At 39.9% G+C, this 26,333-nt stretch overlaps 1 pseudogene; it reads left to right on the top strand.

The window, feature by feature from the left end:
- Positions 1-2,782: 2,782 nt before the first annotated feature.
- Positions 2,783-22,930, top strand: LOC149151617 (uncharacterized; annotated as a pseudogene).
- The last annotated feature ends 3,403 nt before the right edge of the window (positions 22,931-26,333 follow it).

The raw sequence follows: 26,333 nt of genomic DNA, 5'->3' as shown, positions 1-26,333 counted from the left end.
GAAAGCAAGATTTTTTTAATCTATGATAAGCATAAACATTTAATCTATGTAAAACAAACCATTCATGAGAATATGAAAGAAATGGAAAGCATCTATACTATTCTCACAGATCTCCAGGGGGCCCTCCTGAGTATTGCAAGGTGTTGAAAATTCAAATCAAAAGAAGATATTTAAATCACCAATTTCATTAAGAGCCGCGTCATATTAAAAAAATTACATTCAATAAAAAAATAGAGTTCTTCTCCTTCATTAAGAAGCAAGAATTATAAATTAAGATCATCGTTGACATGTTTGATCATCCCTCTTCTCATCAAAGAGACTGCACTTTATAGAATTTTGAAACAATTAACAAACTCAAAATTTCTTACTTGAGTTTTGGTCATGAGATCAAATCAAATAAAATTTCATGGATTTTTGGATCAAAGATCAGCCCAGATATGATCAAACTTATCTCTATGCCACAAATTTGCTAAAGAATAGCTCGTTCAAGCCTTTTAACCGTATATCCACGTAATCTACAAAATAAGGCTCCAAAGAACTTCAAAAATATCCCAAATGGTAACGAATTTGAGAAAACTTCTCATGGCCAACCCAATTAGGCCAGTGTTGAACAAAACCCATGTTTTTTCTTTCTGAAATTCACTTTCATTTGCTCAGAAAACGCGTTTGAAGGTAAATGGTCAAAATTGTCGTGCTTTTCCCTTGATTTGATGCTGGAGGTCCAAACATGCAATCTGGTGGAATTTGACCAATACAAATCCATATTGGAGCTTCTAGAAACCAAGTCCAAGTGTCAGATTTCCTTCTAGAGTGGTGTTACTACCTCAACCATGGAGATAGCTACGAAAACTTGACAAAACTGCAACAACTTGAACTTACTATACTATCATTAGTAAAACCATGCAAAATTCTTCTTAATTCATTAAAAATAATGGAAATAATAAAATAAACCATGTAAACATGTATGCGGGAATTTGGTGCATATATGAAGAAATGTGGTTAAAAATGATGACAATGGGTGAATGGAATGACGTGAAAATGGATGGTTTCATCAACAAAATCATGACAAGTTGGAGGCCCAACAATTATTATTAGCCATTTTTAAGGTCACAACCAAGCTAGACACTAGTTTCGTGTATGAGACCCCCTTGTTTGTGGGACAAGGGACTCACCTCCACACAAAAATTTGATTGCTAAGTCTATGAAGGCATACATACTCTACCCCCTCTAGTTTTGAACTTGTGACCTCTTACGAGGAAACACATGCTCTTAACCATTAGGCCCACTCAAGTTGTATATCAACTCCATATTAAAAATGAAATAAATTACACATCTCCCTAGTTATGGAAAGTAAAAATATAAGAAATTTTATTATTATTTTAAATTACATTATTTTTCTCTATATAAAGTGGATATAAAATTGTGTTATCTAATATGGATATTGAAATATTTTACTTATAGTTGACGGTAAAACATTTTTTTATTAATAATGTATTTTTGTTTTAAATATCACATGTAAGTTGAACCTATAATGAATTACACATTATGTAATATCAATAATACTATTTCTTGTCATTTCCATATGTGTTTTTTAACACTAAAGAGTATTAATTATTAATTTTGCGCTCACTCGCGTCATAAACTCGGGAAGTTTACAATTCCATTACATCACTGAGCTTCATAAGTTGCCTATGCAAGCTATCGAACCAGACCCAATTATCCAACAAAATTTCAAAACGAGGAAACACTCTTATTATTCTACTAGTATATACTCGACAAAACTGTGATAAGAGAAAGATACATAGGAAACTAGACATATCAACACAAACTAGTCATAAAAAACAACAGGGCGATTAAGGTTTAGGACCGAGCTTTCATATGCAGGTGGAGAATTCTGCTTGGTGAACTACATTCGGAGGTCCTCGAGCATGCTTCTGAGCACCCCGACCTCATCTTCCAGTTGTCCAATTTGTTTGCTCTTTGCCACTATCAGCTCCTAGTTCTCACATATGCTGATGAAGGAGCACCTGCAACTCAACAATACCAACACGTAATTCTGCATTTTCGTTGGAGCACATTTCACGGGAAGGAGGAGAGAAGGTGGCTAAGGGAGGGCACTTGCCCCAATCATGCATATCGCTCCTAGCCACACTTCTCGAGCAAGGATGATGACAACCCCATGAGCGTCTTCAAACCAACTTCTGCTCGCTTGCAGAAGCACCAAGTTCTTCACTGAATTCTTTATCCAATGTTTCCTCAGATGCTTCTCCGACTGAACCAGTTTCACAGAATGTAGAGGAACCCAAGAATGGGGATAGGAACATCCCCCAACCACTGCTAACATCCAGGGGCTACCCAGACCCTTCAACAAAAGCTAAACACTATTAATTTGCAGAAAAGAGTTGAACACCTACGAGATGAAGAGAGTCATACTACACCCCCACGATATATAGACTAAGCCATACAAAAGTTGTGTGCAACGTTGAGGATTGGTCTGCGTACCCTTAAGATCCCATGGTGGCTCCGTTATTTCTCTGCTAATCGACATGACCTTCGCTCCAGCCATCCTTGCCTTCGAGTGGGTGAGCCATATAATATGAACTAGGAGGAGTAAATGCGGCTTGCTCGTAGAGGGAATTCACATGAAGAACACTTGAACAAACCAGTGATAAACCAAAATATGAGGGACGGACAAGAGATCTCCCACACTTATCAGATCCTTCGCACCTGGTAGCCTCACATGTGTCAATATCATAACGCCTCATGTCAGGGGAGATGAAGGATGAGCCCTCAAACGACGCCAGGTGGAGCTGCTAGAAGGGAGAGCCCAGGGGAAGCAGGGAGGGAGGATGATGGGAAGAGGGGCCGAGGGGGAGGCAGGTGATATGAAAGGGGGGTTAGGTTCAATGGGCGCATTAATGTTAAGAGTCTTAGAAGAGGAGGAAAATATTAGAGAGACTTGCATTGTAAACTTAGGGGATGGGTAGAAAACCATCTTTTCCGTTGATCAGTGTATGTCCTTCATTCAATTGACATGCTACCTCATTGGCTTGTGAATCCGCCTAAGAGTTTATGCCTCTTAGAATATGATAAAATTGTAATTTAGCAAAGAGAGGGAGAATTCCATGGGCTCGTTGGAGATTTCCTGTCATTTCCAAATTAAGTAGTGAAGAAATTGCATTTCTCCATATTAATTTTTTTTTTTTACTTATCTACATAGTGAGTAGTCAAGAAATTATTAAAAGGTAAATGGTTGTTGTTGATTTTTTTTAACTTTAGGTTATTTTATATCTCTATATATAGTTATGTAAAATTGAGGTGCAAATTGAAGTATTTTAATTATGGCCTATATTAATTTTTTTATTATTGCTATTTTTTATTTGTTAATTTAAAATATTATTTTACTGGGTTGTAGACTGTCTCTTGGCACAACCATTCTAGATCCATCTTAAGTGTGGATCTACCAAGTCCTTAAGGATCAAATCCTTTTCATTCTAAAAGACGATTGCATCTCAAGAGATTTGATCCCTCTCAACGCTTGGTAGATCGAGAGTTAAGATGAATCTAAGCTGGTTTTATTATTAATTATAATTATAATTATAAATATAATAATTATTAATTATTAATTATTATTTTATGTAATTTGACAAAGTCAAAATGTTTATAGAACCTTACAACATCTCTACATAGGGTTTCTTATTTTTTTAATTGAGCCCACATATAAATATTTACAAAAGTTTACAACATTGTAACATCTTTCCATTCCCTTTTGCTTTTAGATTTAATTTAAAAAATGTTATAAAATAAAAATAAAATAAAATATTTTGATTTGGAAACTAGTTATGATTTCTAGACAAGTGGTATTGATAAGCGACAGCAGGGGACCTATGATATTGTAACAACTCTTATTTACAAGGTAAAACGATATCCATGGTAAAATGAGAGCGAATATCAATGGTCACAAATCTGTTGTATTGTAAGTCTAGTGTAAACATTAAGTTTTAATTTAAAAAATGTTATAAAATTAAATTAATATTTTGATTTTGTAATGAGTTATGGTGTTTGGGCATGTGGTATTGATAAGTCATGGCATTGGTCATTATGTTGTAACAAAGTCTATTTAAAAGTTTATAATATCTATGGTAAAATGAAGTGAGTATTCATGGTTAAAAATGTTGTTATATTATTCCATTTTTATATGCTTATTAAATAAATTTAAATATAGTTACAAAATCAATATTTTAATTTATATGATAAAATAGAGCTTAATTTACAAATACTATTGATATGATATGTATATTATAATTCTCTTCTATTTAAAAAAATATTCTTAATTTTATTAATAAAAACAAAATTATAATAAAAATAAATATATTTAAAATATATTTACAACTCCTTTATACTAAGTTTATTGTATAACTCATTTAACATAAACATTAAAAATTTAATTACATAATGCATTTAACACAAACATTAAAAATTTAATATATAAGCATTATATGAATTAAATATTAAATTAAATTAAATTGTGTATATATATGTCATTATATATTCTAATTTAATAGTTTCATGTGTCATTGTATATTCTATTCTAATTTAATGGTGGGACAAAAAATAAATCCGATGAAGTTAGTATGAAGTTCACCATTAAATTAAGGTGTTGCCGGTCACAATTTAATTTAATGGTTGGACAAAAAATAAATTCGATGAAGCTCACCATTAAGTGGGGCGGTAGGCTTTATTTATATTTATTTATTTAAAAAGAAAAAATTGGATTTTATTAAGATAGAAAAAATTAGTTATATTTGTTTGATATATAGCAAAGAGTTAAAGGATTTTGTTAAAGAAAAGTTTCGTAAAAGGGTATGAGAAAAAGAGTTGGATAGAAAAAATAAATATTACATTGAGGAATTCAATCCTACATGTTATGTACAACAAAAAGAGTTCATTGGAGCTAACATTTCATGGAGGGCAAAGGTTCTTATTGCTCAATTAAGGATTAACTCACATCAACCTCTATGTGAAACAATAGGGTGGAAAAGGCCTAAAGAAGCTTGGGAAGAACAGGTGTGTACATTTTGCACGTCTGGGGTGGGTTGTGGAATCGGAAAAAACATTTCATTTTGGAATGTGATGCACTCAAAGACATCAAAGAAAGTTATGAAAACATGTTAACATTAGTTTCTTGAAATTATCTTTTTAGCGAGGGTGATCTGATAATCACCCTATGAGTGACCTCAGTTTAAAAATTTATTAAACAAAAGGTATTACAGACTCATGTGTTGGTGTGTGTGTTCTATGTTATTGAAACAACGGATCAATCAAATTGCCAATACATAGAAAATAAGTGGAAAGACAGCAGAGGAACACAGTAAGCAACACAAAAATACAAAAGAATTTTTAATAAGGAGTTCACCCTATTCTCGAGGGCTACATCTCCGGTCCAGCGCTCAGTGGTGGCCTTGTTCTATTGTGTCTTTAAGCAGAGTATTACACATACAGGGACTCAATGCGATTTCTCATGAAGCAGGTTTTCTTGGCAGGGTGGTTCTTGGATTCCCCAAGCCACTCGGAGTACACAGACTCTTGTTCGTCCTACCAGCTCTGTGACCCTTGGTCTACAATGGAAAGAGCCAACTATGATGCTCGATCCGAACAGATTCCTCTATGGGAAGGTTTGAATCTTCAAGCTCTCTGGTGCTCGATGCTGCCTGTGGTCAGCTCTGCCCTCTGTCTCCTCTACTTGGCTTTACTGCTCTCTGTGTTCACTGTCTCTCTTAGTTGCTTGGACTCCTCTCAATTCAAGTTTCCAATTAACTCTTCTCTTCTCTTCTCTCTGTCTCTTACCACTTGATCTCTGTTCCGACTGTCTCTGTTCATGGCTTTAGTCATTCGATCCCTATGCCTGTTCGGTTCCTCTCCCGCCTGCGGCAATTCACCTTCTGCAGCTGCGCTTGGAATTCCTTGTTCAGTGTCAGCACGAACGCTCAGGCAGTGGCCACGTGTCTCCATCTAACTAGTGCCAGCACGCTCCGTCGATTCGTTTCTTCCGTTACGTCGTGTATGCGTTCTTTCTCCACCGTGGCATCAAACGAACTCCAAATCTCTTTAGAACTCGGCTTAATCCCCTGTCGATTCCGCTTCCTCCATCGGGCGCAATCTCAGCCGTCGATCTAGGCTCCTCCAGATCCAACATCATACGCACGTCGAGCGCAGTTGACTTGCTCGACCGATAGCGCGCGATCAACGACGGTTTTTTTTCTCACCTCCGCTGCCACGCATCGATTGTTGAGTGGGATGCTCCGCTCTCCTCCAAAACCTCTTACCGTTCAAGGGCGCCCTGATCAATACCGCCGGTTTTTCAGAGCGCGGGTCCCGCTTTTGTCCTTTAGCACTTTTTTTTTCTCCACCCGCATTTCTCCAGCTCCCAACGCGACCGAGTGCTTAAGGCTCTTCCACTTTGGCCCTGTTTTCCCAGCATCAAAATCGCCTCCTTTTCTCGATCTGGGGCTCCCAGGGGCTGCTTTGACCTCCTGCGCAGTCTCCATGGGCCTCGGTCAACGCGCTTTGACCGAGGTCCTCGTCGTTCTACATTGGCGGCCATTGCCACTGGTTCAAGGCATTTTTTATCGTTGTTTTGGAATTTTCAAGGATTTGTTCAACTCGATATAGTCAAGGTTCTCGACAGTTTTTTGTGGATCCAATTCGAATCACGGCCTTCTCACTGAAAAAGCTTTTGAACCACACAAGTTGGTTTTCTTCAAGCATCGACTAAGTGAGGAAACTGTTGTCTCACTTGTCCAACCTCAATCCACTTCGCACTGCTCGGCTTCGAACCTTTAAGCCCAATCCTGAGGTATTCCACTTGTCCACTGCGCGTCGTCCTTACCTTCCTGTCTAGTACTATATCTTCCTACAACTCATTAAGATACTTAGGTAGCAGGTTGTTAACAGAAGGTAATTGACTCTGCTCTTTAGGGTCCTCAATCATTGAATGTTCAAACAACCTCAAACAGTCTGCATTTACGACTGAGTAGATGTGCATGTAAGCTGGTAGATCAAGGCGAAAGGCATTTTCACAATCTTCTCAAGTATCTTAAAGGGTCCATACCTGATAGATTTTAGCTTTTTACCTTCACCTTGCATCATGTCCTTGCTGATATACAACCAGACTTGGTCTCCAACTTGAAAACTTTGCTCCATCCGATGCTTATCATGCCTAGCCTTGTACTTGGTCTGGCTCTTTTCCAGCTGTTCCTGTACTACTTGGTGGATCTCTTGGATCTGTTCAATGAACCTAGTTGCCTTGTCCACATCACTGTGTCTATCAACCATGGTATCTTTACCAAAGACAAAATCCAAAGGAGACCTCGGCACGAAATCAAAGCAGGTCTCAAAAGGAGATCTCTGTGTAGAAGAGTGTTTGGCTCTATTGTAAGCATGTTGCACATAACACAAGTGTTCATCCCAAAGCTTAGGGTGTTTGCTGCATTATCCTCTCAGTAACTGGATCACCGTCCTGTTAACTACTTCTGTCTGGTCATATGTTTGTGGATGAAAAGTTGTGCTTTTCTTTAACTTGGTGTCCATTAGTTCCCACAGACTTGACCAAAACTTCCCCACAAATCAGGTGTCTCGATCAAATACAGTAGAAGTGGGCAATCTGAAATGAACCCATACATGTTCAAAGAATAATTTTGCAGTTTGTTCAGTTGTAATCTGTTTACTACAGGGTATCAAAATACACATTTTGCTTAATCTATCCACAACAACATACAGATAATCATGACCTTTCCTAGATTTGGGCAGTCCTCCAACAAAATCCATGGAAATGCTTTCCCAAGGGTGAGAAGGAACTGGTAATGGAGTGTATAAGCCTAGTTTCTGTTGTTGGGCTTGCTTTTTGCGCACATAGCACACCCCTTTACATATCTAGAAACTATTTCATTCATTTTCGGCCAATAGCAGAACCTTTGCAACTATGCAACTGTTTTACTTACCCCAAAGTGACTTGATATCAGAGAAGTGTGGGCTTCCCTAATTATCTTTACTCTCTCAGTTCGTGGAATGCAGAGTTTCCCACAATGATATAAGAGTCGGTCCTTCACATGATAGTCCAATTCTTCTACTCTTTTGCCTTGACTCAAAGTTGCATATACATCTTGAAAGTCCATGTCCTGAGCATATTGTTCTATGTAGCTTTCATGCAGCACAGAATTATGCTTAAGTATGGTAGATGCATTTATAATGGGTCTCGATAACATATCTACAACCTTGTTATGTATGCCCTTTTTATATTTGATGACTAAATGAAACTGTTGTTGAAAACCCATCCATTTGTAATGTCTTGATTGTTGCAACTTAGTTTGGGAGTGTAGATATTGAAGTCGCTGATGATCAGTGTGTATTACGGTTTCTTTGCCCATTAAGTAATGTTTCCACTTTTTCACACTCTGAACTAATGCATACAATTCTTTATCATATGTAGGATAGTTAACTACTGCAGGATTAAAAGTCTCAGAATTATAACATATGGGTTTATCATGCTGTGTCAACACTGCTCTCATGGCATAGTCACTGGCATCAGTTTGGATCTCAAATGGTCTTTGTAGATCTGGCAGTGCTAGCACAGATGTTGTACTAATCTTTTCTTTCAAGGTGTTGAAGGCTTTCTTCTGTTTGCCTCCCCACTGGAACACCTTGTTCAATCCTGTCAAAGCATGTAAGGGAGCTGCAATTGAGGAAAAATTTGAAATGAACTTCCTCCAATATTGTGTTGCTCCTAAGAAGCTTCTCACTTCTGTAGCAAACTGGGGTTTAGGCAATTTTACAATGACTGCCACTTTAGAGGGATCTATTTTCAATTTACCTCCCCCTACTATGTGACCCAAATAATTTAGAGAGGTTTTGCCAAATTCAGATTTGGAGAGTTTAACATAAATTTTTTCTCTTCTCAAAACATATAATGTCTACTTAACATGCTTTAAATGTTCTTCCCACGTTTTACTAAAAATCAGAATGTCATCCAGGTACACAATAACAAAATCATCAAGAAAAGGTCTGAGTACATCATTCATTAATCTCATGAAAGTAGCAGGAGCATTAGTTAGGCCAAAAGACATAACCAACCATTCATACAATCCCTACTTTCTTTTGAAAGCAGTCTTCCATGCATCTTGCTCTGCAACTCTGACCTGATGGTATCCACTGTGCAAATCCAGCTTGGTGAAATAAACAGCTTCCTTCAATTGATCTAAAAGATCATCTATGCGAGGAAGGGGATAACGATTTTTTATTGTTATCTTATTTAGTGCTCGGTAGTCAATGCACATTCTCCACGAGCCATCTTTCTTTCTCACCAAGACGATGGGTGACCCACATGGTGATGTGCTAGGCCTGATGAACCCTTTCTCGAGCAACTCCTGCACCTGCTTCTTGATTTCAGCATTCTCTAAAGTAGACAACCTGTACATCCCAATGTTAGGCAAAGGAACATCTTGCTACAAAATAATATCATGTACTATTCCCTTTTTGGGTGGCAGACCTTTAGGTTCTTGAAATAAGACATCATACTCTGAAACAATCTTTTCTATATCAGCTTGCTGATCAGCATTACAACCCCAAATACATTGGTTTTATCAAATTTCTTTTCCTTTACAACCATTAGTAAGAACTATTTGCATGAATTTATCATTCTTTTCATCTGTCCTGAGTTGATGAGAGTATAGTTATTCTTGAGCTTATGAGCCCTTACAAAGTATTCGATTCCATCTTTAACAAGTGGATACTTGTTTTCAGCTCTATAGAAAATAGCTTTTCTATCATACAAGTAGGGACTTCCTAAAACAATTCCACATATATCTAAAGGAATTACATCTAACTCAACCTCATCTAGAAATGTTGACCCAAAAGAAAACTTGAGTTTGCACTGTCTAGTCACTTGTAGTTGTGCTTTATCATTCAACCATCCTAATGGGTATGGCTTCTTATGAGGTGTAGTTGCTAATCCCAATTTCTTTACAATTGCTTCAGAAATCAGATTTACTTGTGAGCCACTATCAAACAAAGTATCAATCTTTTGATTTTTGGAAGCAACTCGAATATGGAAAAGCTCATGTCTTTTTCTCTCATGTTCTTCATCAATAACGGATTGAGCTGAATTACTAGTAGATGCTTCAGAATTCTTACCTTTTATACTTGTGGCTGCAATGATTGTTTCATCTCCCAAGTCTGACCTCAAATCTTTTTGAATAGCTGCAGCAATGATTGTTTCATCTCCCAAGTCTGACCTCAAATCTTTTTGAATAGCTGCAGCAATCTTCTTCTTCTTGCCCTCAGACTTCTTAGGTCTCAGTTATGGATGCAGAATCCAACAGTGCTCATCATCATGCCCCTCCTTTTTACAGTGAGTGCATGAAGCTTTGCCTTTTTGTGCAGTGTTAGCCTTCCTTGCTTTCCACTTCTGCTTTCTCTTCTCCTTGCTCTTGCTTACAGTGGGTTGGAATGGTCCCCCAACTTCTGGATTTCCATTCTTTCCTCTGGCTTCTAGATGAGTAGCTTGTACAGATACCTCATCTATACTAGTGGGATTAAACATGAGGATGGTATGCCTCATGTAGCTGTGTAGACCACCAATGTACTTCAAAAGAGTCTCTAGTGAGTCTAATGAGATACCCAACATCAATGCTCTCTTTCTGAATTCTTGAGTATACCCTTGTACACTTTTCCCTTTCAACTGCCGAAGAGTTTGCCAACTCATCATGGCTTGTTGCATGTAGGCTAATGGATAGAACTGCTTTTTGATTGCAGCAACAAATTCACTCCAGACAGAGATGGTCTTACCATGCTTCTTCATATCAGCTTGGGTTCTGCCTTCCCACCAAACCAAGGCAGTGCCTCCTAGGCGTAGGCTTGCTAGCTGAATCTTACTCTTGTCTGAGTCTATATTTTGTACTCTAAAATACACATCAATTTGTCTAATCCAATTGTCCAACCTTTCAGCATTTAGCTCTCCATCATATATAGGAAAATCAAATTTAACATCTAACTTAATCAAAGATGCTTTCTTATTATGCACAGGGCTATTAGGAGGTGTAGGGAAGCTTTCTTCTTTTCCCTTTCCTTTTGAGTGGTCATGGGAATGAGATTCATCTTCTTCTTTATCTTGCTTAGAGCCTGATGAATCTTCATCCTTATGCTTTCTAAAGTCCCTATACATTTCTTCTACCATAGACTTTATAGCTAGGAAACTTTCTATGAATTGAGGGTCTGGCCCTATAGAACCTTCTTCTAACATTGTCTTCCGAGAATAAACTCTCCCAATTTCAGGATTAGTTTCCACCAACTCTCCTTCTCCTAATTTGAGCTTTGATCTAGTGAGCATTCACAGCTAAACCAACACAAGCTTGTCTAACCTTACGGCCTAGAGCTCTGATACCACTTGATCTGATAATCACCCTATGAGTGACCTCAATTTGAAAATTTATTAAACAAAAGGTATTACAGACTCATGTGCTGGTGTGTGTGTTCTGTGTTATTGAAACAACGGATCGATCAGATTGCCAATACACAGAAAATAAGTGGAAAGACAACAGAGAAACACAGTAAGCAACACAAAGACACAAGAATTTTTAATAAGGAGTTCACCCTATTCTCGAGGGCTACATCTCCGGTCCAGCTCTCAGTGGTGGCCTTGTTTTATTGTGTCTTTAAGTAGAGTATTACACATACAGGGACTCAATGCGAGTTCTCCTGAAGTAGGTTTGCTTGGCAGGGTGGTTCTTGGATTCCCCAAGCCACTCGGAGTACACAGACTCTTGTTCGTCCTACCAGCTCTGTGACCCTTGGTCTACAGTGGAAAGAGCCAACTGTGATGCTCGATCCGGACAAATTCCTCTATGGGAAGGCTTGAATCTTCAAGCTCTCTGGTGCTCGATGCTACCTGTGGTCAGCTCGGCCCTCTGTCTCCTCTGCTTGGCTTTACTGCTCTTTGTTTTCACTATCTCTCTTAGTTGCTTGGACTCCTCTCAATTCGGGTTTCCAATTAACTCTTCTCTTCTCTTCTCTCTGTCTCTTACCACTTGATCTCTGTTCTGACTGGCTCTGTTCATGGCTTTAGTCATTCGATCCCTATGCCTGTTCGGTTCCTCTCCCGCCTACGGCGATTTACCTTCTGCAGCTGCGCTTGGAATTCCCTATTCGGCGTCACCACGAACGCTCAGGCAGCGGCCACGTGTCTCCATCTAACTGGTGCTAGCACGCTCCATCGGTTCGTTTCTTCTGTTACGTCGTGTATGCGTTCTTTCTCCACCATGGCGGTCAAACGGACTCCAAATCTCTTTAGAACTCGGCTTAATCCCCTGTCGATTCCACTTCCTCCATCGGGCGCAATCTCAGCCGTCCGATCTGGGCTCCTCCAAATCCAACGTCATACGCACGTCGAGCGCGGTTGACTTGCTTGACCGATAGCGCGCGATCAACGACAGTTTTTCTCTCACCTCCGCTGCCATGCATCGATCACTAAGTGGGATCGCTCCGCTCTCCTCCAAAACCTCTTACCGTGTTGAGATTGCAACAAGATGATGGAGCTTTTGAAAAGAGTCGCCTTCACTAAGTGGGCCCGCAGGCTATTTTTGGCGCAAGTCTTATTTTTAGACTATGTCTATTTTAGACATATGGATCATGTCTATGTTTATGGATGATTGATCAAGTTGGGAAAAATAGATGGACTTCTATTTTTTGATGAAAGTGTGAGTGATCACAGTGTGAGTGATCAAGTCTATTTTTAGACTGGCTGTCAAAAATAGAAAAGTCAAATATTATTATCTCACAATAATATTTGGACTATAAACTTAATCTATTCTCTTGGAGCACTTTAGTTTGAGCTACGGAAGTGGCACATGCAGCTGTCAGAAGGAATCGTTTTTTCTTATGAGTCAAGTTGAGTTGTTGCATGCATGACTTCAGTTAGAACTCAAGTGAGTTGAGTTTAGTGGACTGGAGGTTACAGTTGATGGAGTTGTGTTCAGTTTAACTTAGTTAAACTGGTTGTAGTTAGTCTAACTGCAGATAGACTAATGATGAGTTGTTAAACTAATTATTAACTCATAATACAACTAAAGAATACATCAGTTAACTCAGTTGCATGTCAGTGCATGTTCAGTTCAACAGGGACAGGTGATAGAGAATCAGATTGCTATCAGTTGTGACTATAGTTGTGCACCAGATCTTGCACAATCAAAGGATTGAGTATGCCAATGAGTTTGCTCACGTATTTGGCCCGCATTTTAGCCTTTGCTCACGTCCACAAAGAGTGAGTGACTATTTTGCAGGTGAAAATCGAGTTTGGGGAAGCAATTCTCATCAGTTCTTGAGCTGGTATTGAGCAGTGGAGGCAGGCAAGCAGCAGGGAGATTTGGAGAATCAAATCTAAGCTGTATTTGTGTGTAACAGAGGTGGAGATACTTGTGAGAAGTATTATGCTGTGTAATGTTACATGACTCAATCATTAATATACAGATAGTGTGGGGTTTTTAGCGAGATGCTTCCCCGTGATACATACTGTGTTAATGTGTGAATGCTCTTGATGTTTTATTGTTATTGATGCTGCTATATTCTTGATCAACGTAGAGGAGCTTATGTATTGTGTATGTTTCCGCATTTGTACATGTTCAGGATAATCTCCATTGATATGTGTTAAATTATTCAAAATTTCTACATGGTGTACATCAGAGCTAGATAATTGTTAGAAAAAGTTTCTACATGGTATTGGAGCAGCTGATTTGTAGAAGAGATATTTTACAGGATATCAAGCGAGGGTTGATCATCAGATCTATTAACGTGTGTTTACTCACGAATTCTAGATCGGAAGCAGTTGAGTTGGCTGCTGGTGGAATTCGAATTTGCAGCAGTGTTGTTGAAAATGTCTTTCAACGGATTGCAAAGTTATTCCAAAGCAAGAGCGACTTGGCGCTCAAGGATAAACTCAGTAACAATAAAGGTGAGAATGGATCTTCATCAAAGGTAGCTGATGAAGAGAATTGTGCTTTGGCTGCCAAAGCAAAGAAGGGAAGAGCAAGAAAGCTTCTCAGTCTGGTGCGAAAGGCAAGAAGCAGGATATGTCCAAGGTGAAGTGTTTTCACTGTCACCAGCATGGACACTATGCCACAAATTGTCCGCAGAGAAGAAGAACAAGCAAGCTGCTGGATCTGCAGAAAGGAGAGGCTTTAGCTTCTCAGTTTGAGCTTGATTTTTCATTGATCGCATGCTTGGTTTCAAGTGTGATGGGATCAGTGTGGTTTCTGGACAGTGGTGCGTCTTTTCACATGACGGGAGATAGAGATTTGTTCTCTGATCTGGAGGACAAAGATCTTGGAGTGCACATCGAGATGGGCGATGATGGTAGATACAGTGCGACCGGTATCGGTACCATTTCCTTTGAGAGGGAGTCTGGTAAACCCTTTGTATTGAAGGAAGTCATGCATGTTCCAGGATTGAAGAAGAATCTCATCTCAGTGGCGATGTTAGAAGACAAGGGGTTATGATGTTGTTTTCAGCGAGGGAAAGGCCTTCCTGCGCAGCAAAACAACTGGTGAGACCGGAAGATAGGGGTTCGAGTGAGGAACCTTTATCAGTTGCATGTAGATGGATGCGCAGCAATGGTAGGCAAGGCAGAAGGATTGGTGAGCCGGGATGATGGCGAGTTGTGGCACAGGAGATTGGGTCACCTTCCATGGAGCCTTGAAGATACTGCAGCAGATCACTACAGGGCTTCCTAAAGGCACACTTGCGCAGTCAGATCAGTGCAAGGGGTGTACTTTGGGGAAGTTTGTGAAAGCCACCTTTCACGAGAAGGATAGTCGCGCCACGACGATCCTTGAGAGAATTCACACAGACGTGTGTGGACTTTCTCAGTTGCTTCGACAGCAAAACACAGGTATTATGTGATTTTTGTTGATGATTTCTCTCGTAAGTGCTGGATCTTCTTCATGCAGAAGAAGAGGAGACATATTCAAAGTTCTATGAATTCAAAGCACTGGTCGAGAAGGAGTCGGGGAAGAAGGTGAAGGCTCTTAGGAGCGATAATGGTGGTGAATACATCTCGGACGAGTTCAAGGATTTCTGCAAGGAAAGGGATTCGTAGAGAGCTCATAGCTCCCCATAACCACAGCAGAACGGGGTAGCTGAGCGGAAGAACAGAACGATTGTGGGTGCTGCACGGGCAATGTTGCATGATCAGGGCCTACCCCTTCACTTGTGGGCGGAAGCATGCAATACAGCAGTTTATGTGCAGAACCGTTGTCCTCATAGGATACTTGGCATGAGTACACCCAAGGAGGCTTATTCTGGTAAGAAGCCTGATCTTTCTCATTTGAGGATTTTGGTGCTAACGTTTACAGGCATGTGACGAAGGATGCCAGAAAGAAGTTGGAGCCGACCGCAGAGGTTGGATATTTGTGGGGTACACTGATACGCCCACAACTATCGTGTGTATTTGCCAGACAGTGGTAAAACTGTTGTGCGACGGGATATAAAATTTTAGGAGGAGAAAGCCATGAAGTGTTCGCTTGAGAGGGAGCTACACTTGCATGCAGATGAGGAGCTATTAGTTCCTAAGGATGAGCTTCAGGACGTGGATCAGCCAGGACGAGGTTCATGGAGTGGAAGAGAACACTCATGCAGCGCCAACCATCAGAGGCGAAAGCGCTTGACAGAAGCTAAGCGACTGGCTCAAGATACAGAGAAAGTTGTAGGACCACCTACAGCCCAACGCAGGCAGAGACAGTCACCTGATCGGTACACTGGATACATGGCTCTTATGAGCAAGTGTGTTTTGACTGAGCCATCCTCTTTCGAGGAAGCTGTGGAGGATCCCGCATGGGTAGACGCCATGGTGGAAGAGTATGATTCTATTGTCAGAAACAGTGCATGGGAGATTGTTCCTAGAAGAAGGGAAATCAGTGGTAGGTTCGAGATGGATCTACAAAGTTAAGCAGGCAGCTGACGGGAGTGTGGAGAAGTACAAGGCAAGATTTGTTGCCCGAGGCTTTTCACAGATTGAGGGGATCGATTATGAGGAGACCTTTGCACCTGTCGCAAGGTATTCTTCCATACGGACGATTCTTGCTCTCTCAGCGCAGATGGGATGGCACATTCATCAGATGGATGTGAAGACTGCGTTCCTCAACGGAGTCATTGAGGAGGAGGTGTACATTGAGCAACCCGAAGGCTTTGAAGTCTTCAGCAGCGAGTCGCATGTGTGCAGGCTCAAGAGAGCGCTGTATGGGTTGAAGCAAGCACCACGTGCTTGGTACACACGGATAGACAGCTATTTTCAGGACTTGGATTCTCCAAGAGCGAGGCGGATCGAACCTATACCAGATTGTGGTGGAGGGTAAGTTGCTTATCATTGTACTGTATGTTGATGATTTGATTCTAACGGGTGATGAGCTGTTGATACTGTCATGCAAGAAGGATCTTGCTACAGAGTTTGAGATGAAGGATTTGGGCCTCCTTCACTATTTCCTAGGATTGGAAATATGGCAGCGCAGTGGTGGACTGTTTGTTTCTCAGGCAAGTATGCTCGGGAGATACTGGAGAAGTTCAACATGCATGGCTGCAAGCCTGTTGTACTCCTCTTCCTGGAGGTTGAGGAAGGAGGATGCCACTTCGGGAGAAGAAGTGGATGCCACTGTTTATCGACAGTTGGTGGGGTCGCTGATGTATTTGGTCAATACACGACCTGATATATGCTATGCAGTTAACCAGCTTTCACAAGCTATGGTTAAGCCTACCAAGCTCTTCTGGAAGGCGGGCAAGCATGTATTGCGCTACTTGAGAGGCACATCGGGATATGGTTTGTGGTACAGACAGAGGATGAGGTGAAGCTATGTGGCTTCACGGATGCAGATTGGGCAGGGAGCCCAACAGACAGAAAGAGCACATCAGGAGGGGTCTTCAGTATCGGATCGACAGCAGTTTCTTGGTACAGCAGGAAGAGAGATCTGTGGCACTCAGTTCAGCGGAGGCCGAGTATATGGCAGCAAGTTTGGCTGCATGCGAGGCTATATGGATGAGGAAGATCCTGGTTGGTTTGTTCGGTTCTCATTTGGATCCTACTGTGATTTACTGTGATAACCAGAGTTGCATTAAACTCTCGGCTAATCCTGTATTTCATGATAGATCTAAACATATTGACATCAGGTACCATCATATCAGAGATTGTGTGCAGCGGAGGATCATGTTACTTTCGTACATTCCAACGGAGGATCAGGATGCTGATATTCTGACGAAGGCTCTCACCAGGAGCAAATTCGAGTACCACCGAGGCAGGATAGGGGTTGTTGATAATCCATATCTTGTCGAGAGGGACTGTTGAGATTGCAACAAGATGATGGAGCTTAGTGAAAAGAGTCGCCTTCACTAAGTGGGCCCGCAGGCTATTTTTTGGCGCAAGTCTATTTTTAGACTATGTCTATTTTTAGACATATGGATCATGTCTATGTTTATGGTGATTGATCAAGTTGGGAAAAATAGATGGACTTCTATTTTTTATGAAAGTGTGAGTGATCACAGTGTGAGTGATCAAGTCTATTTTTAGACTGGCTGTCAAAAATAGAAAAGTCAAATATTATTATCTCACAATAATATTTGGACTATAAACTTAATCTTATTCTCTTGGAGCACTTCAGTTTGAGCTACGGAAGTGGCACATGCAGCTGTCAGAAGGAAATTCGTTTTCTTTTGAGTCAGTGAGTTGTTGCATGCATGACTTCAGTTAGAACTCAGTGAGTTGAGTTTTGAGTTTAGTGGTGGAGGTACAGTTGATGGAGTTGTGTTCAGTTTAACTTAGTTAAACTGGTTGTAGTTAGTCTAACTGCAGATAGACTAATGATGAGTTGTTAAACTAATTATTAACTCATAATACAACTAAAGAATACATCAGTTAACTCAGTTGCATGTCAGTGCATGTTCAGTTCAACAGGGATAGGTGGTAGAGAATCAGATTGCTATCAGTGTGACTATAGTTGTGCACCAGATCTTGCAAAATCAAAGGATTGAGTATGCCAATGAGTTTGCTCATGTATTTGGCCCGCATTTAGCCTTTGCTCACGTCCACAAAGAGTGAGTGACTATTTTGCAGGTGAAAATCGAGTTTGGAAGCAATTCTCATCAGTTCTTGAGCAGGTATTGAGCAGTGGAGGCAGGCAAGCAGCAGGGGAGATTTGGAGATCAAATCTAAGCTGTATTGTGTGTAACAGAGGTGGAGATACTTGTGAGAAGTATTATGCTGTGTAATGTTACATGACTCAATCATTAATATACAGATAGTGTGGGGTTTTTAGCGAGATGCTTTCCCCGTGATACATACTGTGTTAATGTGTGAATGCTCTTGATGTTTTATTGTTATTGATGCTGCTATATTCTTGATCAACGTAGAGGAGCTTATGTATGTGTATGTTTTCCGCATTAGTACATGATCAGGATAATCTCCATTGAATATGTGTTAAATTATTCAAATTTCTACATACCGTTCAAGGGCGCCCCGATCAATACCGTCGGTTTTCCAGAGCGCAGGTCCCGCTTTTGTCCTTTGGCGCTTTTTGTTTCTCCACCCGCGGTTCTCCGGCTCCCAACGTGACCGAGTGCTTAAGGCTCTTCCACTTTGGCCCTGTTTGCCCAGCGATGCGCTAATCGCGCATCAAAATCGCCTCCTTTTCCTGATCCGGGGCTCCCAAGGGTTGCTTTGACCTCCTGCGCAGTCTCCATGGGCCTCGGTCAGTGCACTTTGACCGAGGTCCTCGTCGTTCTACGTTGGTGGCCATTGCCACTGGTTCAAGGCGTTTTTGATCGCAGTTTTGGAATTTTCAAGGATTTGTTCAACTCGATACAGTCAAGGTTCTCGATAGTCTTTTGTGGATCCAATTCAGATCAGAGGGGATTGTTGGAAGGTTGGGCTAGCTCATCATCAATTTGAATCGGAAAAGTATTGAATTGCAAAAAACGAAAAGCAGGGAACTAATGATCTCATAGACTATTTTTAGTCTCGTGGACCTTAAAATATCATTTCATTTCATATATCAACGGTCGTATCGGTTGAGCTAACATATAAGATATGAGCTAACATCCTGATTCATAAAGTGTGAAAGTCATCATAAAAATTGTTCAAGTATCATGAAACATTGGTTCTACCAACATATGCATAAACTCAATCCAGTGTTTATTGGGATCAATATTCTGAAAACCAAGGTCACAATTTTGCTCCAGCAATGAATTTCTCACTAGAATCTGACGAATTTCACTATTACAATGTTTAAAACATTTTTTTATGGCATAAATGAATTCAATACCATCAAAAACTCTCCAAACACCCAAACTCCTAAAAGCATTGTTAAAATATTTAAAACGTTTTTTTATGGCATAAATGAATTCAACAGCGTCAAGAACTCTCTAGACACCCAAAATCTTAAAAGCTCAACGAGTGTAACCCTCGTTTTCAAAAGTTTATGCCATATTTTCTTTAAAACACGGGGAAATTTCTATTGTTTTCGGGATGAAATTGTAACCCGCTTAAACTACCTCAGGCTAACGTTATCAAAATTTGAATTTAAATAGAATTTAATTGTTGTTACCACCCTAACCATGTGACATATAATGAGACTGGGTCAAAGGAGGGAATAGCATATGCATGTGATTAATTCAATTCAAGGGAGAGGATTTTAGATGACCACGTAGAAGATATGAATATAGATGTAACACTATTAGAACCTTCAGAGACAGGATGCCAGCCTGAGGCAGCATGCAATTTGTCTTAGTGAAGCTGCGAAGTATATAACAGAGACTGGTGGTGCTATACACTTTGAAGATGCTAAGATCGAAGATGCAAATCATATGACAGAATCCAATAGTAAGCATTGTAAACTTGCTCGACTTGAAAATGCCCAGGTGACAAAGTAAACAGGTAGATTAGATTCAAGGGAAAGTGTAAAACCTAATAGCAATGTGTAAGCACAAAAGGCAAGTGATGCTGTGAGCTTCAAATTTGAGAAAGCAGCTATAATTGAAGGGCGTAAGTGCAGCCTGTGCGGTGTGGGCAATGATGGGAAACCTCCAAAGAAACTTTCTCAAGATGGCACGAACAGTGAGAATGAAATGTCTGGTGGGTTTGGACATGATCCAGGTTGGCTTGGTCGCCTTTTGGGTACCCTCAGCCACAGGTTTGGTATTGCTGGAGTCTGGGTTCATCGACAATGTGCAGCGTGGAGTCCTGAGGTACTCTAGCATCCTTTGCTACTGCATTTAAATGTCTTTTGGTTTTGTGAGATTGCTATTCATTGTATCCCATATCTCAGTCGTTGATATTGTTGATTGGCTCAGTTTGTGGGTGGTTCTCATTCCTTTCACTTGTACATCCAAGAATCTATTGGCAGTCTATTACTGAGTTACTAGATTAGTGGGATGTATTATTTAGCTTTTTGATGAGGGGTATATAGTCGAGTTTATAGGACTTACTGTGTACTGATTCCTCTGCTATTTCTTACCAGATTTAACCATGTACCTTGCTATTGCAGATAAATATCCACTAAATTGTGTCCTGTATTCCTGAAAGGCATATTGATTATCTTTAATAAGGTCAATGTTAAGCCCAAAGATACTAGTTTTTTATTCAAATTTCAGTTGTTTTTATCTGCCGTTCTGTTTTTCACCTATCAATAGGATACTTTTGGGGTTTTAGGAAGGTTATTTATCTCTTCGTGTTTTTCACTTGCATTCCTGACTTCTTACCTTTCTTCTCGCTGCAATGATGCTTGGGTAAAACTTAATGTTTGTAGTAAGTGTAAATCTTGTATTTTCCTAGCTCATTGTTAACAGATTTATCAGCTTTACATCCTAAATTTCGAAATCAGGTGGCATAGTTGTAGTTCCAAATCAAATCCAGGCTGGATGTAATGTGGCTCTTAACTGATGGCTACACAGGTCTATTTCTCAGGCGTGGGCTATCTTCAATGTGTCTGAGCAGCACTTGCAAGAGGCCGAACGCTGAAGTACAGTCGTTGGGTCAGACAATTAGAACTTAGAAGTCTTAAGAATGTTTTCTAGCTTATCAATAAGTTATTTTATGTATAAGATGCCTTTTAGGTTACAGGTAGTATGTTTGAAAATCCAATATCTTCAAAAATGGACCCATGTCCAACTCATTTCAGGGAACTTTGTTTTGCTTGCCAGGCTTTTGGTAGAACCGAAGGTTGTGTCTTTGACCATCGGAAGGTCTTATGGTTTGTACTGATCATTAACACGTGTTTCGTCCATGAGGTGGACGATATCCTCAAGAGATGCGAAAGATGCGGTTCCGGAGGATGGTAATAGAAAGGAGGAAATAGAATGCAGCTGCCCTTAGGAAGGATTTAGAAGCAGAAGAGAAATGGTTAGAGAATTGTGGAGAAGATGAAGAATTTTGAGGCGTGAGCGTAAGCGGCTTCATTGAGATCTGTCAATTGCACCTGTCTATATTGGAGGGTCATCATCTGGCAGTGCTACTTTTGCAGAAGGTTGGATATCTGTAACTGGCCTGTAAAATGTTGTTCAATGCATGAAAGTAGTGATTTTACCGCTGTTATATCCTGGGTGCTTTGATAGTCTTGGTATTACCCCTCCCAGGGGAATTCTTCTGCATGGCTATCCATACTTGTTGTCCGGGCTTTGGTTAGAGCATGTGCTCGTGGTGGCAAGCGAATAGCTTACTTTGGTCGCAAGGGAGCAGACTGTTTAAGGAAGTATGTTGAGGATGCGGAACGACAATTGCGACTATTGTTCCAGGTTGCAAAACAATGCCAGCCTTCTATTATATATTTTGATGAAATTGACGGTCTTGCACCGAAACGTTCTCCACAGCAAGATCAAACTCATAGTTCCGTAGTATCCACATTACTTGCACTCATTAATGATCTGAAACCAAGGGACTCGATAATTGTAATTGGTGCTACAAATCGCCCTGAGGACCTTGACCCTGCATTGAGACCCCCTGGGCGATTTGATCGGGAAATCTATTTTCCTTTACCTTCTGTCAAGGACAGGGAAGCCATTCCGCATGTTCACACCAGGAAATGGCAAAGCCTGCATCTCAGTATGTTCTTTCCAGGGTTGCACAGCAAACACCAGGATACTTTGGTGCTGATTTGCAGGCACTTTGTACTCAGGCAGCAATGATCACTTTGAAACGACAATTTCCCTTGCAAGAACTCTTACATTCCACTGAAAAAAAGCTAGAGATTAATCAACTACCTTCTCTTCCACTAGTCACAGTGAAGAAAGTGACTGGGCAGCTGCCCTTGTGCAAGCTCCTCCGCCTTGTTCTAGGAGGGCAGCAAGCATGGCCATAAATTATGTTAGTGCATTACGTCCATGGTTTCAGCCCTTCTCCAACCGTTAGTGGAATTACTTGTTTCCCTCTATCGGGATGGGCGTTTTGTCTTGCATCCTGTCCTTTCTGAAGCTGCAAGGTTAATAGAAAACATAGCAAGGTCTAATTTGGAAGAGGAGCCCCTTCAAACTTATTTGGTGGTCCTTACTACAGTCAATTTCACCAGGATCGGGAATTGCCAAAGACATTGAAAAATGATTGTCTTCAGTTGGTCCTATTTATGATGGGATTGACTCTTCTGATTTCCTATTTTCTCCAGGTGAAGAGAATAAAAGAGATGCCAAAAATCATGGTTTCGATTCTACTGAAGGTCAATTGAAAAATATGGAGAAATTAAAGCGGTGGGGGAACAAGTGGAAAGGAGTGGGTTTTAGGGTTTTGATTACTGGAGATCCCCAGGCTGGACAAAAATATTTAGCTTCCTGCATTATCCATGGCTTTGAACATGTTGAAATTCCAAAGTTGAACTTATCCACAATGTCGCAGAAAGGACACGGAGACATAATTCAAGGCCTAACCCATATACTAGATAAATATTGTTGTCTCTGAATTCTTGCCTGCAGACTATAAGATGATTAGGTTTTGATGCTTTTTAGGCAATGGGAAATCTGAAAGTTGTTTTGGTTAGAAACTGATGCTCAACTTTCTGAAATATTTTCATAGACATAAACTATATAATAATACTTCCAACATTGCAAGCTATGACCTTTGCATTTCTGTAAACCAAGGAGCTATCATGCAGCCATTAAAACGTTTTGTATTGTTTCTATAAAATTCCATTATGAAGAAGTGTTGGCACAGTGCACGATGGCTTGAAATGGCATTTAAAAGTTTTTTTATCCATTTAATGGAAAGCTTGGTCAAATTACTATGATTCACTATCATATAATAAGTTAATAACAGACTCGTTTTGTAAATGTAACTACAAACAAATAAATAGGAGAACAAAAGAACCGACAATTCTCATGAGAACACACAGAATGGCATTATACAAACACAAAAGTCTATTTCGTATAGATATGTGACCATAGAGATGGATGTATGAAGTATTAGAGTCTGATGCTTCTATTCGTGATAACAATACAGTAAAATTGGGGGCTATCTTACATATAGTGAGCCACTTTGTAAACTATGGTATGCCTATTATTAGCCACAAGTCTATTTGTTGCAGAATAGTTGGTTCGCTAGACTTTTCTACAACAGATAAGCTTGAAAATACTTGCTTTTTTCTTGTGGTTCAAATCCTGATTTGGCTTATTGATTGGTCACTCTAAGGCCTGGTTTGTCTCTGCTCGTTTTGAGACTCAAGCTGAGTTAGACTTGCAAGTCCAATTTGACTTGTCTGAGTCTGGTAATATTGGTTTTGCCTTTGCAATTTTTGCTTTCTCATTTTCATTTTTTTGGTCTTATGCTTTTTAGTGTTCACACATGCCCTGGAATATTTGGAATCATTTAGGATGGGGGTGCTTGCACTCCAGAGTTGCACTCCTGAATGATTTTCTTGGTGATCTCTCTGGAGTGCACTCTTGAAATTATTCATCGTGGGAAACGTGAATGTGACTATTACCTCTTTCCATTGAGAGGCATTTCCACAACCCGGTATGGGGGAGATGTTGCAAAGTGTGGGTAACACTGGCATCACCATACATGGGCTCGAAAACAAATTACAATGCATATAACAAATAATAGTAATAACAATTAGTAGTTATAATTATATATTGGCCAAATATAGATACAAATAGAAACACAATTATATTTCTCTACATATAAAAGAAAGAAGTATGCAATTTGCTGTTATAATGCAAATAAAAATATTTTAACAATAATCAAAAATTTATTTCAACTTATCCATATCTTCATAAATTTTTGGAGTTCTACCAAGTTGAACCTGACTACGGGAACCATCTTAGATGAAACATTTGCACTTCAAGGAATTCGATCCCTTTCAATGCTCAAGAGTTGATAAAGTTGGGGTTAAGATGGATCTAGTCTAGTGTGTTATGCAATCATTGGCTTTGCCAGATTTGAAGTCAATGGCAACGCTAACATTTGTGTTGTTTCAACTCTCTTTACCAATTGGTTGTAGGTACGATTATGTGCAGATATTCTTATGTGTGGATATTAATTATAAAGCTCACTACTGTATGAGATGCTGATACCAACATCCTTTACTAATATTGGAGCATTTCAAAATGGTAACTCTACATTAGATGGAGGCACAAGTGTGGGGGAGAATGCTTGGCATGTTGCTGCAGATAATCTTAATCGCATGGTGTTCCCTAATATCTAATGTGTACCTTCTTTTGAAGCGCACCGATAATAGTACCTCGCAAAACTGTTGAAGCTTAAAGACATGCCTTACAACAATAATTAATTTCACTAGGGGAAAAGCAAGACTTTCCTTGGGTAATTTGTCATAAAAGGTCCTGTGTCATGGCATCTTCTCATTTGGAGTGATGTTTTCATAATCCAGTTGTATCCATTGGGTGCCATCCAGGTGCAGCATGATTTTGTTTCGTAAAGCCTTGTTTAAATCAAGCTCAACGCATGATGTCAAAGTCTAACAGAAAAGAATATACCAACTTCTTCATTTCTACTATCTAAGCTTAAATATATGTTGAGGGTGTTACCATTTCTTGTAAGGCTTCTTCCATCCCACAAGTGAATGAGAAGGTTTAGGACTCCCACTCGAACCAGATTGCTAGTGATAGACTTGGTTGTTGGGTTAAACTTAGGGAATCATGGCTTCACATGAAGAGTCAAACTCTCTTTTGAAACTAAGTTCCGCTCTTTAGAATCTGCTTCTTGTCTTTGAGGTTTTCAAAGTAACCAATAAGAAGCCTCTAGTATGAAGCTTAATAGTCCTTTTCAGTTTAGTGGACTATTCCATCTTGACAACAGTTTTGTATTTAACCAATGACCATTGAATTTGCAGATTAGAGCTTGTTTCTTGTAGTTTTGAAGATGTTTTAAGGACGGATTTGTAGAGAGTTAGAGAATTGGAGCCGTTTCCAAATTTTCAATAGCAATGCTACCATTAGTGCGTGCTTCTCCTTTGGAAGGAAGATACTTGAGTGTAGAGTTTGCCTGCATCCTTGTACTCAAGGTGGGGAGCAGTGGACACCAGGCCTTTCTGAGACATAGGAGGAGGTTGGGGATGTTAGAAAATCAAAAAGGCAGTAAATATTTTCTTGTTCTTGATAATTACTTGTGATGTTTCTTATTATTACAATTCTTTATATCTTCTTTCTTTAGTTCACCAAGCAATTACCAAAGGTAGCAGCACATAAAACAATAGACACCAGATGTAGGCACATGCCAGGGAAAAATCCCCTTCGAGGAGAAAACCCAGTCAATATAATTCTTCCTTTCAATAATATTCTTTGAGACTCTTCACCCTAGACCAAGACAAGGCCTTCCCTCCACACCAAATTAGCCTCCCAGAATTTAAACCTTTTCCCAGCAACTTCGACTATGCAGCAGCTTCCAGCAACTGGAAGCTTCGGGCAACAATGAAACTTGGAAGACTTCGATCTCCCAATCTAGGGCATGAAACAAAGAGAGATTCACCAAAATTTCGATTTTCCTTGTCTCCTTAGACTTCCCCAAACTCGCATTCACTTTGGCTACCCGGAAACAAAGTCCATACCTTTTCCTAGCTACAAGAGAACTTCGCACATCTGCCCAGCAACAAGAGATTTTTGCACTTCTTCCCATCACAAGAGAGTTCGAACTTGATGAGAGAATGATGCTCCAAATGAATTTGATGACCTTCCTTTTATAGGCTTCTTGTGTGGTCAAGTAGGGTCCTTAGGCTGACTTGATCTTCTCTTAGGCCGACATGGTGTGGAGGTTACATAATTCATATTTGACTCGATACTTAACCTTTTTACATGATTCAAAAGCCCAAGAA

Source organism: Pinus tabuliformis, chromosome 9 (assembly GCF_031772625.1).
Source record: "Pinus tabuliformis cultivar Carrire ecotype Pingquan chromosome 9, CPIR1, whole genome shotgun sequence".
Taxonomy (NCBI): domain Eukaryota; kingdom Viridiplantae; phylum Streptophyta; class Pinopsida; order Pinales; family Pinaceae; genus Pinus; species Pinus tabuliformis.
Note: the sequence above shows the minus strand (reverse complement) of the source record. Positions and strands in the feature narration are given on the sequence as shown.